We start from the raw sequence: 6040 nt of genomic DNA, 5'->3' as shown, positions 1-6040 counted from the left end.
AAAAAAATAATAATTAAAAAAAAACTTGTTTCTAAGTAACTTAATCATACCCTACTAGAACAAAGCTACAGAATACTTACAGGAATACAAAAACATACACAGCCCAGCAAGGTAAACTTCACAGTGTCTGGCATCCGATCAAGAATTTCTAGGTGGGGCTGGGGGGGTGTCCGAGGCGGGGCTGCTGAGCGGCGGAGGGGCGCGACCCCGGGACTTTAGACTCGAGCCCGCGCCTCGTGAGGGGGCGGTAAGGGGAAGCCGCTGGGGCGCTGCGGAGAAACAGCCTACGCGCCCCCCCCCACCCCCCAAGCCACGCGCCCATCTCTGGCCACGGCCCTCTCCCCGCCCTGCCCAGAACCCTCCGCGCGCATCCCGCCACCGCCTCCTGTCGCGCGAAGCCCTCAGGGCCGGGCCCGGACACGGAAGGCATGACACTGAGCACCGCAGGGGGCGGGTGCCTTGGGATCTCTCCTGCCGCGGCCCCGCGAGCCCCGAGGCGGCCCCGAGAGGGCGCGTGGGCTCTTCCCGCTGCGTGGCCGCCCCGCAACGCGGTGTTGCGAGGGCGCTGCAACAAGACGTGATTATTTTGCAAGAAGTCTGCTCTTTAGCGCCCAGGCTGGACTCCTGTAAGAGTGGAGACTATAAAGTCAAAGCCCTTTCCTCCGCCAAGGTGTGTGACTTCCAGGAGGGAAGCGAGTCTCCTCGCACCTCCGGTGCTGCAGATTCTGATCAGCCGGGTCACGTCGTGGTGCAATGCCGCCTCCGCTTCCGGGGACAGGTGGACAGGGGCCTAAAGCCACCCCTCGCCCCTGCGCCGCCGGCTTGGCGCGCGGGAGGACGCACAGCGTCGGCCCCCGGGGCAGGCACTCACAGTGGGTGCTCCTGCAGGCCAGCGGCGGCCGGGCGCGCCCCACCTCCACCCAGGAACCCTGGGCGGGCTGTGCAGAGCCCCGCCCGCCAGTACCGGTAGCCGCCAACCTGTGGTTGCCCAGGGCGGCCAACGGTCCCAGCTGTGACTCAGCTGCAACCACCCGGCAAGCTCACGGGCAGTTCAGCAGCTGTCATGAACCCCGGAAGACAACAGATGAACAAGGATGATTATGTAAATCGGTATAAAACCGTTCAGCCTGATCTAAATAGAGTTCTTCCAGGATCTGCAGCTAAAGGGTTTTTTTGTTTTGTTTTTTACAAAATCAAAACTTCCTATTCTGGAACCTTCTCATATTTGGAGACTCTCTCAGACTGTGATAAAGGTGGTGCGCTGACACTGGATAAGTTTTTACTGCTTTCCATAGTGCAGTCGCTAGGAAGAATTTCTACCACTTACCTGGAAAGCTCACAGAAAGCTTAACGCCCCACCTGACTGATCTGGGAGACTCAGCAGGTGTGGGGAGCAGCCAAGTGCAGCAGGTCGCCCACCTGTCCTGCAGGAGCGTCTCCAGCAAGTGGCCATAGGTGCTGTGGCCGGATCAGACTTGGCTAGAGCTGAACCAAAGCAGTGAAGACAGCACTGTCCTTCACCAGTGCCTATTCCAATGACTCCAAGTAAATTCCACATGCAGGAAATGGAGCCTAAAGAACTGACAGTGGTGAGGGTGCTGGTGCTGTGTTATGCTTTGGTTTAGTATCAAAATAAAAGCACATGTGATAAAAAAAAAATTACTAGGCATGGCAGAAGGGAGAGAGAATGAAGGAAAGTGAATAAAGCCCAAGAAACCATGGGACACTCTAAAGCTCACCAATATACACATGCGGCAATCCCAGGAGAAGAAAGAAAGAAATGGGCAGAGAAAATAACCAGAGAAATAATGGCTGAACACTTCCTAGATTAATGAGACATAACTATACACATCCAAGATGCTCAACACATTCCAAACAGGATAAGACCAATTAGAGCCACACCGTACCATGTTACAGTCAACCGTAGACTGGTAAGAGAAAGAGAGAATCCTGAAAGCTGCAAGACAGAAACAATGTGTGCCACGTATAAGGAATCCACAATAAGAGTAAGTGCCAATTTCTCATCAAAACCATGGAAGCAAGAAGGCAATAGGAAGACATATTTTAAAGTGTGGGGGGAAAAAAATCCCTGCCAACCAAGAATTCCATATCTGGCAAAACTGTCTTTCAAAAATGAAGGCGAAGGCTGTGTGATGTTGGCTCCATGGCAGAATTCTTGCCTGCCATGCTGGAGACCTGGGTTTGATTCCCAGTGCCTGCCCATGCAAAAAAAAAGAAAGAAAAATGAAGGTGAGATTAAGACATTCCCAGATGAACTGAAACTGAGAGACTTTGTCCCACTAGACTGGCCCTACATGAGCTCTAAAGAGATCTGCAAGTTGAAAGGAAAAGACATTAGACTATTGATTGAAACCACGTGAAGAAATCAAGATCTGTAGTAAGAGTAATAGCATGGATAAATATAAATGCCAGTACAATTATATTTTGATTTGTGAAACTCCACTTTTTACTTCTTACAGGATCTAAAAGGCAAATGCATAAAATGTGATGATAAATCAATGGTTTGGGACTCATAATATATACATATGTAATTTGTGACAAGAATTACCTAAAGGTGAGGGACAGAGGGGTTTAGGAACATAGTTTCTATTTACTACTAGAGTGAAGTTGGTATCAAAGCAAATAAAATGGTTATAGATTTGGGATGTTAAATTTCAGCCCTATAACTGCCTGAAAATGTGGAGCTATGTTCCAGTAGCCATGTTTCTTGAAAATGATTGTATGATGATTTAGCTTTCACAATGTGAAAACCTTGTGTCTGATGCTCTTTTTATCTACCTTATCAACAGACAAGTAAAACATGTGGAATAAAGATGAATAATAGAGGGAACAAATGTTAAAATAAATTTAGAGTGAAATGCTGGTGATCGGTGAGGGGGAGGGGTGGGGGGTATAGTATGTATGAATTTTTTTCTGTTTCCTTGTTATTTTTCTGAATAGATGCAAATGTTCCAAGAAATGATGATGATGAATATGCAACTATGTGATGATACTGTGAATTACTGATTATATATGTAGAATGGAGTGATCAAAAATTACGAATGTTTGCGATTGTTTGGTGTTTTTTGGTATTTAAAAAAATAAAAATTTCAGCCCTATGATAACAGCAAAGAAAATATCAGAGAGTATGCCAACTCTTACAGAAAGTAGAATACGGGTTAGCAGGGGTGGGGGGCAGGGACAATGGGGACTTCATGCAAAATAAGTGCAGGGCTTCTGTTTGGGGTGAAGTGAAAGTTCTCATAATGGATAGTGGCGAAGGTGCCACAACGCTGTGGATGTGATTGATCCCACTGAAGGGGGTTCTTGGCAGGGGTGGGGACGGGAAGATCTATGCTGTATATATGTTTCTGCAATTTAAAAAAAAAATTAAGAGATAGTGACAACTAAATGCAATGCCTGATACTGGATGGGATCTAAGAATGGAGGAGAAAATGCTTAAAGGAACATATTGGGACATAAGAAAAATTATAATATAGACTAATCTTTATGCAAATGTTACATTTTTTGTAACATTTAGGTTACTGCATTAAGGTGATTATATAAGCAAATACCCTAGTGCTTAGAAAATGTACATGCAAGTATTATGTGGTCAGAGAGTATGATGTGTGCAATTTGCTGTCAAATGATAAAAAATGGTGATAGATGATTGGTGGATGGATAGAAAGATACATACATACATAGATGATAGGAAGAATGATATGGCAAAGGTTGTGAAACGATAAAATCGATGGATCTGGGTATTAGGAGGCAATAGGGATAAGTTTCACTTTGCCAAAGCTGCCTGAATGCAAAATACCAGAAATGGGCTGACTTTTTCAGTGGAGATTTAATAGGTTACAAATTTAAAGTTCTAAGTCCATGAAAATATCTACATTGAGGTAGTAAGAGGAACGCAACTTCTCTGCGGAAAGGCTGCCAGCCTCGGGTCTCCTCTGTCCCATGGGACAGAGCACAGTGCCGTCTGCCGGCCCCTCTGCCTCTGGTTTCAATGCCTGTCTCCAAGTGTCTCTGGGCGCTCTCTCACGCTGAGCTCTCTGGGCTGTATTGTTCTTTATCCTCTCACAAAGGACTCCGGGAAAGGATTCAGACACCCTTGAATTGTGCAGGTCACATCTCCATGGAAACAGCCTTACAAAAGGGTCCCACCACGGTAGGTCTGCCCCCAGAATGGATGGAAAGACTAGAGGCTTCGTACCCAGCAGATTCAAACCAGCACAGGGTATACTGAAATTCTTTATATGGAGTTTGCATCATTTTTGCAACTTTCCTGTCAGTTTGAAATTATTTCAAAATAATGTTTTTTTTTAAATGACTAGGCAGGTACGTAAGCAGAAAAATACTACATATAATTAGAATAAAAAATTAATCAAATCAAACAGACCTGGACACAGGTGATAAAAGTAGACAAGAGCATTAAAACAGTTACTATGACTATTTTCCAAATATTCAGTAAGCTAGAGTAAGGTTCGAACATATTTAGTAGAGACATGGAAGATATTTTTAAAGCATCTAAATCAGACTTCTGATATAGGAATGGAAACTTCAATGTTTGAGATGAAAATACATTGCATGGGATTAACAGCAGATAAGACAGCACTGGAAAAAAAAGATCATTCAACTTGAAGACAGCAATGGAGATTATTTAAAATGAAACAGAAGAAAAACTAACATAACTGGTGGGGCATTAGTGAGCAGCAGCACAATTTCAAGCATATTAATATATGTGTTGTTGGGATCTTCAGGGAATAAGGGGGATACAGAAAAAAAAATTTTCAATAATGGTTGAGAATTTTCCAAATTTGATGACTACTATAAACCAGCAGATCCAAGAGGATGAACAAACCCCAAGCACAAGTATGAATAAAACTACATCAAAGCACCTATCACAACCGAGTTTCTTAACAGTGATAAAGAGAAAATGATAGAGCAGCCAGAGGAAAAAATCCAGAGCACAGAGAAACAAGAACTTCTCATCAAAAACAAGAAGCCAGTGCAGCCACCTCTTTAAAGGTCTGAAAGAAAAAAATTGTTGAGCCAGAATTATAAACCCAGTGAAAATATTTTTCAAAAATGAAGGCAAAATAAAGACTTTTTCAGACATACAAAAGCTGCAAGAATTCATCACCAGGAGACCTACTGTATAAGAAATGTTTTCAGAAAGAAAAAGAATAATATAAAAATATCTCCAGGCAGGAGAAAAATAAAACTCCATGTAGTTCTGAATCTACATTAAGAAATGACATCAAAGAGGTAAGATGAAATATTTTTCCCTAGTATTTAATTGGAGCTCTATGGCGGGGCGGCCAGGCAGAGGCGGGAGGTGGTCTGGGGCTGCCCGGCATCCAGGGTAGGTAGTGATGGCCGCCGAGAAGGAGCTGCGGAAACATGAGGTGCTTTGTGTCCAGGAACACAGGAAAAGCAGCAAAGTGGAGTCAGGTACATGTAACAGCCTCACGGGCCTGACGGCCATCCTGGCCAACGCCTCAGCCCCTCCAGGGGGACAGCCTGATCCACGTTCAAGTGCAGCCGAATCTTGGTCAATGATAGGAAAACCCACGATGGATCAAGTCAACTGGGCCAGAGCAGATGCAGAACAGGAGACGTCTGAAGAGAATGCACTCTGCTGACTCTGGAGAAAGTACAAATTCTGATGAGTTGGAGCAGCTGAGTAGCCTCTCAGAGGAGCCACGCTTATTAGCCAGGACTCACCGGCAACTGTGTAGACCCCACCATTGAGAGCCTCACATACTCAAAAGCACTGAGGTTTTGCAAGACTTTGAAACTGAAGAGTCCCAGACTACACCCAAGGAAGTGGAGAAACTTCCTGGTGTGGTGCCAGATACCAAACAAAACTGGAGATTGCACTTGTTAGGTTATTCCAAAGAGGAAGAGCAAGTACAGTTCGTGCTAAACAAACTTGGTACCGATGCTTTTATCAATGATATTTTGGGAGACCTTGTGAAACTTGGAAATAAAAGCGAGACTGACCGAACAGTTAGTACAATTGATAGTATAA

This window comes from Tamandua tetradactyla, chromosome 5, assembly GCF_023851605.1.
Source record: "Tamandua tetradactyla isolate mTamTet1 chromosome 5, mTamTet1.pri, whole genome shotgun sequence".
Lineage (NCBI taxonomy): Eukaryota > Metazoa > Chordata > Mammalia > Pilosa > Myrmecophagidae > Tamandua > Tamandua tetradactyla.
The sequence above is the reverse complement of the archived record's forward strand: the minus strand, read 5'-3'. Positions refer to the sequence as shown.